The sequence below is a fragment of the Muntiacus reevesi genome, chromosome 5 (assembly GCF_963930625.1).
Source record: "Muntiacus reevesi chromosome 5, mMunRee1.1, whole genome shotgun sequence".
NCBI classification, from domain to species: domain Eukaryota; kingdom Metazoa; phylum Chordata; class Mammalia; order Artiodactyla; family Cervidae; genus Muntiacus; species Muntiacus reevesi.
In genome coordinates this window covers 93,595,554-93,607,911 of record NC_089253.1, presented here as the reverse complement: position 1 = coordinate 93,607,911, position 12,358 = coordinate 93,595,554, and positions in this window count along the sequence as shown.

Here is a 12,358-nt window from a genome sequence, read left to right as displayed (position 1 = left end):
AATGATTCTAGGTGGTGGAGAGTTTGAATATACCAAGTGAGAATTTCACCCCCACCCCACTCCCAGGAATACAGAAATAATGTAAGCAAATTAGAAAGAGAAGTATCCGATGTTGCTCTATGTAGCTTTATTTTAATTCTAAAGCTAGGCCACCAACTTTTTGTGTATCTTTTAACAAAAAATCAGCATAGGATCCTCCAGGTTGTCTCTTTAAGTTCTGGCCAATTGGGACTTTGAAGGAGGAATATCAAAAGAAGCAGATGTCAATGCTACCCCATTCCAGAAGTCCCCATGGAGAAAAGAGTGGTCAAGGTTTAGAAACCAGAATTACAGAAACAAGCTCCAAACTACCCTCATTTTCTATGAGCTACACCTTCCCCAAAACTTAACAAAATAAGCTGCGTTAAATATTTTGACTACCTTCATCTCTCTTTCTGCAATTTGGATCGACTTCAAGAGCCTTTCAGAATTGATTTGATGTAGTGCTGCTCTGTTTCATTATCGATTTCAGTTCCAGTGTAAAACAAGAAGTTTATGTCCACATTTAGAACATAAATGCTACCATGCTGTCTAAATATTATACTTCACTGTCAGACTGCATCAATGAAAGCATAAACATACTTTTAATTGACCTTCAGGCACTTTCTGGAAACAAAATTCATAGAGGTGCCAGGATGGGAACCTCCTTTCAATACCGAATGGCTATGCAAACACTTGCAAAGCCATTATTCTTCATTAAAAAACAAAGACACGTGGAATCTTCCTTGACAAGAGCCACCTCCACCTGTTTACTCCACGAAAACTGAAGGGACAATGAACATGTGATGTATCCTCCAACGAGAAGGACATGGTGGCTGGTCTTCAGCCACCTAAAAATCATTTTGGTTTTTCTTTCCCCCACCTCTGGTAACAAACAATACTTTTAAGAAGTCAAGGGCAAGCATGTCCAGTACCATGGACAGAGCCTTGAACTCCCTCCATGAAGTTTCCCAAAGGAAAAGAGTGGTTTGTTTTGCTTTTTAATTTCTCAATTTTTATCTTTTTATTTTGTTTTGGCTGTGCTGGATCTTCATTGCTACATACAGGCTTTCTATTGTTGCAGTGAGTGGGGGCCCCTCTCTAGTTACAGTGCATAGGCTCCTCACTGGAGTGGCTTCTCTTATTGTGGAGCACAGTCAGTGGTGCTCAGGCTTCAGTAGTGGTGATGCAAAAGCTTAGTTGTCCTGTGGCATGTGGGATCTTCCTGAAGCAGGGATCAACCCCCTGTCCCCTGCACTGGCAGAAAGATTCTTAACCACTGTACCACCAGGGAAGTCTGTAAAAAAAGTTTTAGGCTTCTACATGTCCATTTTCTTCTGGGGAGGAGGGGAAGAAGAGGGGGTGAGTTAATTCTGAATTAGATTTTTTTTCACATTCTGTACTTTAAACTGGAAGTCAGTAAACATTTTTCTTTTTTCAAATTTATTTTATTAAAGTATGGTTGATTTATAATGTTGTTTGTTTCTGCTATAAAGAGATTAAGTTATATATATATATATTTTTTTTCTTTTTCATATTATTTTCCATTATGGTTTATCACAGGATATTGAATATAATTCCCTGTGCTATACAGTAGGAGCTTATTGTTTATGTATTTTACATAGTTTGTATCTGCTACTCCCCAAATCCCAGTTTATCCCTCCACGCCACCCTCCCCTTGGCAACCACAAGTCTGTTCTCTCTGCTGTGAGTCTGTTTCTGAAAAAAACATTTTCTCAAAGAACCAGCTGCAAATATGTTGGCTTTGCAAACCTTAAGATCTCTGTCAAAACCACTCAACTCCCAGGGCTTCCCTTGTGGTCCATTGGTTAAGTACCATGGACCATGGTACTACCATGGTTAAGTACTAAAATGGTTAAGATACCATGCTTCTACTGCAGGGTGCATGGATTCTATCTCTGGTCAAGGAACTACAATTCTCACGTGCTATGGGGGAGAGAGACTACTCAACTCCCATGTTGTAACCCCAAAGCAATCAAGGACAGTATGCAAGTGAATGGCCAAGGCTGTGTTTCAATAAAACTTTATTTTTCTAATTTATTTATTTTTTAATGGAAGGATAATTGCTTTACAGACTTCTGGTGTTTTCTGTCAAACCTCAACATGAATCGGCCATAGGTATACATATATCCCCTCCCTTTTGAATCTCCCTCTCATCTCCCTCCCCAACCTACCCCTGTAGGTTGATACAGAGCCCCTGTTTGAGTATCCTGAGACATATTACCGTTGGCTATCTATTTTACATATGTTAATGTAAGCGTCCTCGTTACTCTCTCCATACATCTCACCCTCTCCTCCCCTCTTCCCATGTCCACAAATCTATTCTCTACGTCTGTTTCTCCATTCAGTTCAGTTCAGTTCAGTTGCACAGTTGTGTCCAACACTTTGTGACCCCGTGGACTGCAGCACACCAGGCTTCCCTGTCCGTGACCAACTCCCGAAGCTTGCTCAAACTCATGTGTATTGAGTTAGTGATGTCATCCAACCATCTCATCTTCTGTTGTCCCCTTCTCCTCCTGCCTTCAATCTTTCCCAACATTAGAGTCTTTTCCAATGAGTCAGTTCTTCACATGAGGTGGCCAAAGTATTCAAGTTTCAGTTTCAGCATCAGTCCTTCCAATGAACACCCAGGACTGAGCTCCTTTAGGATTGACTGGTTTGATCTCCTTGCTGTCCAAGGGACTCTCAAGAGTCTTCTTCAAAACCACAGTTCAAAAGCATCAATTCTTCAGTGCTCAGTTTTCTTTATAGTCCAACTCTCACATCCATACATGACTACTGGAAAAAACCATAGCTTTGACTAGACAGACATTTGTCAGCAAAGTAATGTCTCTGCTTTTCAATATGCTGTCTAGGTTGGTCATAGCATGACTACTGGAAAAACCATAGCTTTGATTAGATGGACCTTTGTTGGCAAAGTAACGTCTTGCTTTTCAATATGCTGTCTAAATTGGTCATAGCCTTTTTTCCAAGGAGCAAGCATCTTTTAATTTCATGGCTGCAGTCACCATCTGCAGTGATTTTGGAGCCCCAAAAAATAAAGTCTATCACTGTTTCCATTATTTCCCCATCTATTTGCCATGAAGTGATGGGACTGAATGCCATGATCTTAGTTTACTGAATGCTGAGTGTTAAGCCTACTTTTTCACTCTCCTCTTTCACTTTCATCAAGAAGCTCTTTACTCCTCCATTGCTGCCCTGAAAGTAAATTGTTCAGTACCATTTTTCTAGATTCCATATATATGTGTTAGTATATAATACTTATCTTTCTCTTTCTGACTTACTTCACTCTGTATAATAGACTCTAGGTTCATCCACCTCATTAGAACTGACTCAAATGTGTTCTTTTTCATGGATGAGCAATATTCCATTATGTATATGTACCACACTTCTTTATCCATTAATCTGTCAATGGACATCTAGGTTGCTTCCATGTTCTAGCTATTGTAAATAGTGCTATGAACAATGGGATGCATGTATCTTTTTCAATTTTTGTTTCCTCAGTGTATATGCCTAGTAGTGGGATTGCTGAGTCATATGGTGATTTTATTCTTAGTTTTTAAGGAATCTCCATACTGTCTTCCATAGTGGCTGCATCAATTTTCATTCCCACCAACAGTGCAAGAGGGCTCCCTTTTCTCCACACCCTCTCCAGCATTTACTGCTTGTAGACTTTTTGATGATTGGCCATTCTGACTGGTGGGAGATGGTATCTCATTATAGTTTTGATTTGCATTTCTCTAATAATGAGTGATGTTGAGCATATTTTCATGTGTTTGTTACCCATCTGTATGTCTTCTTTGGGATGAGTAGTCAAGTGGGCCTTAGGAAGTGTCACTAAGAACAAAGTTAGTGGAGGTGATGGAATCCCAGTTGAGCTATTTCAAATCCTAAAAGATGATGGTGTGAAAGTGCTGCACTCAATATGCCAGCAAATTTGGAAAACTCAGCAGTGGCCATGGGACTGGAAAAAGTCAGTTTTCATTCCAATCACAAAGAAAGGCAATGCCAAAGAATGTTCAAACTACTGCACAATTGCACTCATCTCACATGCTAGCAAAGTAATGCTCAAAATTCTCCAAGCCAGGCTTCAACAGTACATGAACCATGAGCTTCCAGATGTTCAAGCTGGTTTAGAAAAGGCAGAGGAACCAGATCAAATTGCCAATATCCATTGGATCATCGAAAAAACAAGAGAATACCAGAAAAACATCTACTTCTGCTTCACTGACTACGCCAAAGCCTTTGACTGTGTAGATCACAACAAACTGTGGAAAATTCTTCAAAAGGTGGGAATACCAGACCAACTGACCTGCCTCCTTAGAAATCTGTATGCAGGTCAAGAAGCAACAGTTAGAACTGGACATGGAACAACAGACTGTTTCCAAATCAGGAAAGGAGTACGTCAATGCTGTATATTGTCACCCTGCTTATTTAACTTATATGCAGAGTACATCATGTGAAATGTCAAGCTGGATGAAGCACAAGCTGGAATCAAGATTCCTGGGAGAAATATGAATAACCTCAGATATGCAGATGACACCACCCTTATGGCAGAAAGTGAAGAAGAACTAAAGAGCCTCTTGATGGAAATGAAAGAAGAGAGTGAAAAAGTTAGCTTAAAACTCAACATCCAAAAAACTAAGATCATGGCATTCAGTCCCATCACTCCATGGCAAATAGATGGGGAAACAATGGAAACAGTGACGGACTTTATTTTTTGGGCTCCAAAATCACTGCAGATGGTGACTGCAACCATGAAATTAAAAGACGCTTGCTCCTTGGAAGAAAAGCTATGACCAACCTAGACACCTTATTAAAAAGCAGAGACTTTACTTTGCCAACAAAGGTCTGTCTAGTCAAAGCTATGGTTTTTCCAGTAGTCATGTGAGCATTGGACTATAAAGAAAGCTGAGCACTGAAGAATTGATGCTTTTGAACTATGGTGTTGTAGAAGACTCTTGAGAGTCTCTTAGTGTGCAAGGGGATCCAACCAGTCAATCCTAAAGAAAATCAGTCCTGAATATTCATTGGAAGGACTTATGCTGAGCTGAAACTTGAATACTTTGGCTACTTGATTGGAAACTCATTGAAAAATGAGTTTTGGCCACTCATTGGAAAAGACTCTGATGCTGGGAAAGGTTGAAGGCAGGAAGAGAAGGAAATGACAGAGGATGAAATGGTTGGATTAAATCACCGACTCGATGGACTTGAGTTTGAGTAAGCTCCAGGAGTTGGTGATGGACAGGGAAGCCTGACATGCTGCAGTCCATGGGGGTCACAAAGAGTTGAACACAGCTGAGTGGCTGAACTGAACTGATGTCTTCTTTGGAGAAATGTCTGTTTAGGTCTTTTTCCCACTTTTTGATTGGGTTGTTTGCTTTTCTGGTATTGAGTTGTATGAGCTGCTTCTATATTTTGGAACTTAATCCTTTCTAAGTTGTTTCATTAAAACTTTAATTTGAAAGCAGGCAGATCCAGTCTATGGACTATAGTTCACTAAAGCCTGCTTCAGGTTAGTAGTAAAAGTCCTAAGAAATGGACAGGGGCATCAAGCAGATGAGAATGCTAGGGTATCTCTGATTTTAGAAGAACCATGACTGTGTAGCCAGGTCATGACTGTCCAAGGGATTTTCCAGTAGATCCATTTTGTATCTCCTGATACTCAACAAGGACCTAATGGCTTTTGTTTTGTTTTGTTTCAGTTTATCATGCATTTTGACCTTCTTAAGTTTGCCTCACAACCTTGAATGTGAGAAGAAAGAACTGAGACAGGGAAGAAAAATCTAGATACCAGTGAGCATCTTTCTAAAACTCACTCCTCTACCCTGACCCAGGCGGTATTCCTGGAGCCAGAGTGAGCGTCAATATTCAGGAGAGTCAATATTCAGGCTACTAATCTCTCTCTAGCATCCTGGTAACAGCAGCAGCGACAGCCCACCTGCCGCCCCCGCCCCCGCCCCCGCCACCACTTGCCTCTGAAATGCCACAGGTCTAAACAGAAGGTTGGAAAGGAAAAAGCTGGTTCTTTGTTTTGGGTTTTGTTTTTTTTTTTTTTTTAACTTTTTATTTTGTGTTGGAGTATACTGGTCAAGGCTATGGTTTTTCCAGTGGTCTTGTATGGGTGTGAGAGTTGGACTGTGAAGAAAGCTGAGCACCAAAAAATTGATGCTTTTGAACTATGGTGTTGGAGAAGACTCTTGAGAGTCCCTTGGACTGCAAGGAGATCCAACCAGTCCATCCTAAATGAGATCAGTCCTGGGTGTTCATTGGAAGGACTGATGCTGAAGCTGAAATTCCAGTACTTTGGCCACCTCATGCAAAGAACTGACTCATTGGAAAAGACCCTGATGCTGGAAGGGATTGGGGGCAGGAGGAGAAGGGGACGACAGAGGATGAGATGACTGGATGGCATCACCAAGTCGATGGACATGGGTTTGAGTAGACTCCGGGTGGTGGTGATGGACAAGGAGGCCTGGCGTGCTGCGATTTATGGGGTCGCAAAGAGTCAGACACGATTGAGCGACTGAACTGAACTGAACTGATAACCAATTAACAATGTTGTGATAGATTCAGGTGAACAGCAAAGGGACTCAGTCATACATAAACATGTATCCATTCTCCCCCAAACTCCCCTCCCATGCATGCTGCCACATAATATCGAGTAGAGTTCCATGTGGTATACAGTAGATCCGTGTTGGTTTTCTGTTTTGAATAAAGCAGTGTGCACATGACCGTCCAAAACTCCCTTACTATCCCTTCCCCACATCCTTCCTGCCCCACCCCTGGCAACTATAGGTTTGTCCTCTATGTCTGTGAGTGAGTTTCTTTCTGTTTTGTGAGATCATTTCTATCATTTCTTTTTAGTTTGAGGGATGTCATGCCTTATTTCTCCTCTGTCTGACTTAGGGAAACTGATTCTTCAGAGAATAGAAGTAGGAGGCAAAAAAGGAAAGAACAGGCAGAACTGGGCTGAAAAGCTCCTTCAGGAGGGCTTTACTTGGTTGTAGATCTGAATGCTTCTCTCATAATTAAACACTTTACTAGCTAATTGGCTTCAGCAATTAAAAAAAAAAAAGACTAGATTCAATTTCCACTCCCTTAAAATGCAATTTAGGCAATTTATGAAAAGCAACCAAATATACTGCAGAGATGAATAGACTTTTTCTTGCCATAACCTTCCTTAAAAGCACTTGGAGAGGTAAAAATATTCTAAATCAAAAGGAACGCCATACTCAATAAAATGGAAATTGGCATAATTAATTTAGTGGCTCCCTTACTATCATCAGGGACAAATAAAGAGGTCTGCCTCTACCCGTTAGGGTTCTTCCTGGATGAATCCACTTAGTAAGGTCACTTATGAAATAAGGAAGGATAAAGCTGCTAGAGAAATGTTCAGAACCCACATTGAACTTCCTGCTATTCAGAAAATGCAGAGCCTTCGCAAGAAGCACAATCCTTGAAGAGAATGAGGCTGCAAATAACAGTCTCCAGTTGGAGTGAAGAGAAGTAGGCGACTGGTGTCTGAGGAATGAAGAGCAAAGCTGAGGCGGAAGATCCTAGAAGGGGGTAAGGATGTAACCGAGCAGGACCCTATGGGAACCTTCCTAGGACAGAAACCCCCACCATGCTCTCCATATGCCTCTTGTTTGTAGAAAAACTTTAGCTTCCTATGCCTTCCCTGAGTCCCAAAGAATAAATTGCATCAGAGACATGAGAAAATGTGGAAAGAAAGGAAAGCGGTCAAACAAGACAATATAATAAGTTGAGACACTAAACAAAGTCAAGGACCTTTAGTTTCTCCCCAAGGACTTTAGATAATATCCTGAACCATGTCCTTTGATCTGTTTTGCTGATGCTGAAACCTCCACCAAGTGGAGGAAGTTAACTGCATACAGAACACAAACATGAAGACCCCAGATGGGTTGGAACCAGAAGGCTGATGATACTGTCTTCACTACCAACCAGTCAGAAGAATGTCCATGAACTGATCACACACCTGACAACACATCTTCCTCACCCTGTCTTTTAAAATCCCTTCCCTGGAAGCCACTGGGGAGTTTAGGTCTTTTAAACACTAGCTACCTAGACTCCTTGCTTGGTGCCTGCAGCAAATGCTACACTTTCCATCACCACAGCCTGTTATCAGTTGATTGGCTTTATTGTGCTCCAGCAAGTGGATCCAAGTTTGGTTTGATAACAAGGAGTACAACTGAAAATCTGTCAATAGGAGAGACAGAGGCATCAAGGGAGCCAGTGAGGGGTGAGGAGCCATCCCTTAGGAATTCCCATATATCAGTGAAAATGAACATGCATGCACAGAGTACATCATGGTATCAAGACACAGACACAAATGTAGACACACATCACACATACATACAGCCACATACAAATGCACTCATGTGCAGAGACACAATCACACAGGCACAGCAGAGATGGTTGCATGCAAACACACACTGGTGCACAGACACACATGCACACACAAATATCAGCACACACCTCACACAGCAATTGTATCACAACGCACAGTCACGATACACATGTACACACAGATACATCCACCCACAGACACACAGACACAAAATAGGTCAAAACACACATTCAAATACACACACCTGTCACACAGTCACAACACACAGTCACACACTAAACCTCACACAGTCACAACACACATCACACAGTCACAGTCACACATGTACACACAGACACAGTCACACAGTCACAACACACATGTCACACAGACACATCCACCCACAGACACACAGACACAAAATAGGTCAAAACACACATTCAAATAAACACACCTGTGTGCGCTTACACACCAACACAAAGAACCTATTACACTCCTCTGAAGACGAGTATGAATTTGCTTTCAGGCCAGGACTAGCCTCAAGATCGTCTCTCAAGGTGATTAAGGAACTTAGGATAAAAAAAGAAGCAGACAACTTTATCCACATCTTGCTAAGCATTTAGCTCTGAAGATGAGGAATTATTTGGGAATCACCAACACTCAGCACATGGCCTGGCACATTGGAGGTGGTCAGCGTATGGTGCCCAAAGTACAAATTATCTAGAGTTAAACCTAGGGCTTCTGGCTCCTGACTCCCTCCCAGCCCTTCCCATGCAGATAGTGTGTGGGGGCCCTTCCAAGCTGGCCACCCCTCCCAACACAGAGACTCTGCAGGCAGCATCAGCATTGCCCTGATGAGCAGGCATCTGGTTTTGCATCTTCATTCTGAAGAAGTGGGCAAAGGGAGTGGCTAAGAGCGTGGTCCCCCTGCCTTTGACTCTTCGCTCCACACATCCCAGATCTGCAGCCTCAGGAAGAGCTCAGGCTCTCTGTGGCCCCATCCCCTTGTTAGTGATGTCAGAAATTGGATTTTAAGTGAAGTGTCTAAGGGGAAGGCTCTCCCTCTTAAGGGAAGATTTTCCCCCCAACCCTGCTCTACCTTAGCCCTCTCTGTCCCAGCCAATGTTGACTCCATCCTTCCATGGGAGTGCTTTCTCCTGGACCTAATATTCAATCTGTCTGCCAATCTGGCTGGCCCTACTCTGCAAGGCAGCTCCAGAATTCAGGTCTTCCCCCACCTCCACCCCACCCTCCCTCACCTGGACCCCTGCAGCTGCCTCCAACCTGTTCTTCCAGCTTCTGTCCTGTCCTCCCTGCAGTGAATTCCCAACTCATCCACCAGAGGGATAATTTACAACACCCAGCACATCATCCCTATTTCACTGGAGTAAAACCAGCATTTTTAAGCTACTCTCCAAGGCCAGCATGATCCACTCCCCATAACTCTGATCTCACCCTGCCTCCTCCTTTCTGGTCCCCAAACAAGGCCAACAAGTACCCACCCTGGCCCATTGCAAAGGGTGCTCTCTCTGCCTGGAACAGTCTTCCCCAGACACCTGCATCCAATCCCCATCCCTTTCAAGTATTTGCCCTAATGGCGTCTTCTTCTGGAGCCAAATTGGTCACCCTATTTATTTATTTTTGACTGCACTGGGTCTTCCTTGCCACACACGGGCTTTCTCCGTGTGCTGTGCTTAGTCGCTTGGTCGTGTCCAACTCTGCGACCACATGAACTGTAGCCCTCCAGGCTCCCCTGTCCACGGAGAGGCTTTCTCTAGTTTGGGCTTCTCACTGGGGCAGCTTCTCTTTTTGCGGAGCCTAGGTGCACCGGCTCCAGGCATGGGTGGAGTAGCTGAGGCCCACAGGTTTAGTTGCTCCATGGCACGTGGGATCCTCCTGGACCAGGGACTGAACCTGCGTCCCCTGCATTGGCAGGCAGATTCTTAACCACCAGACCACCAGAGAAAGCCACCCTATTTTTTACAGCTACCTCTCCCACTCCAATCCTGGCACTGATGCTCCTGGGCTTCACTATTGTCCATTGCAGTGACACTTTCTAATCTATTACATAATTCACTGGTGTATAATGTAAATCTTTGTCCACTCATATATCCCAAGCACTTAGAACAATGCCTGCCACATAGGCAGCCCCACTAAGGACTGGATCAATAGACGAGTGAATGGACTACGGATCGAATGCTGGCTCTTGTGTCGTGCTCAGCTTGGGAGGTAAAAGGTCAGAAAGAACAAGTCCATCGGTTATGAATCCAGGGTTCCACTACAGGGTCACTAGTTTGATCCCTGGTTGGAGAACGAAGATCCCATATGCTGTGCAGGGTGACCAATTATTTTTTTTATTTTTAATTAAAAAATAAAAATAAGAAAGAACAAGCCAGAGGTCCAACATCTCCCCCATAAGAACCTCTTTCTCTGTTCTCAAGAAGCTTAGTTATTGTTGGAGTTTTTTGCCCATTTCAGGGACTTGCCTAAGGCACTCAATAAATAGAAGAACAAGAAGTCAAATCCAGGAGTTGAACTTCAGACCGTATGAGCTTCAGACCATCATTGAAGCCGCTGGAAGAAGTTCCAGGAGTTGTTCGTGGGCATGCTCTGTAAGCTCCCCAGGGCCACAGTGTAGGGAGGGGGAAGGAATGCAGTTTGTTAAAGGTGCACCTTATTTTGAATCTCAACAAGGTTGACCTGATAAGCAAGCACAGTTCCAAATGGGAGCAAAATCAAAGGCGAGGATCCAAAATCAGTTAAAAGCATTGGTAGGAACATTTAAATAAATCATTTACCCGTTCATTTCCCTCCATTTTTCATACCTGCCAGAGCCACAAGATGCATCGTTTAAAAATTCATTCTAAGGTCAAAGAAGAAGAAAAACCTAAATTCGGGGAGTATGAGAGCCCTCTGTTTTATTCTATGTATGAATTTTTTTGCATGGATTTTTTTTTTAATGAAAATAAGCTGTGTGACCCAGGGGTGGGTGCTGTGGGAGGGGAGTCTAGACTCCAAAGGGTAATCAGAGACTGGGAGGATACCTCTGCCCTGAAGCCTGTATTGGGCAGGGGAGGTGGGCTAGGGGCTCACTCACCCTCTAGGAAGGACCACCTCTCTCATGTTACATGGCAACAGTGCTCAGGAGGAAGCCTCTTCATGGCAGAGTGCCCCTGCTCGCTGGGTCTCTCCCTCCTTGATTTAAGATGATATCATTTTTATTACCCTTGACCCACAGGGAGTCTGTCAAGTTTCCATCGTAAACCCTCTTCCAATTGACACCTTCCATTTAAAGGTTCTGTGACCTTGGGCCAGTCACTTAACCTCTCTGGGCGTCCATTTATCTCCCTGGCTCACTGTCAAGGCTGCCTGGAGAATCCAGTGGGAACAAGAAGAGGGATCCCCGCCCCCCACCTCAGTGATCTTCAACCTTCCTCGCAGGCTGGCTAACCCCCTTTCCTCTACCATCTCCTTCTAGAAACCAGTTTCAGCCTTTCATCTGCTTTCCTGTGATGACTCTTCTCTGCAGTTTCCCCAGGCTTCACACACAGACACACACACACACATACCCATGCTCATATCTATACATTCCACCCTCACTCTGTCACACACCCACATTCATACACATGCTCATTGTTGGTGTTCAGTCACTCAGTACTGTCTAACTCTTTGTGACCCCACAGACAACAGCACACCAGGCTTCCCTGTCCTTCCCATCTCCTGGAGTTTGCTCCAACTCATGTCCATTGAGTCCATGATGCCATCCAACTATCTCATCTTCTGTTGTCCCCTTCTCCTCCTGCCTTCAATCTTACCAGTATCAGGGTCTCTTCTAGTGAGTTGGCTCTTCGTATCAGCTGGCCAAAGTATTGGAGCTTCAGCATCAGTCCTTCCAATGAATATTCAGGGTTGATTTTCTTTAAGATTGACTGGTTTAATCTCCTTGCTGTCCAAGGGACTCTCAAGAGT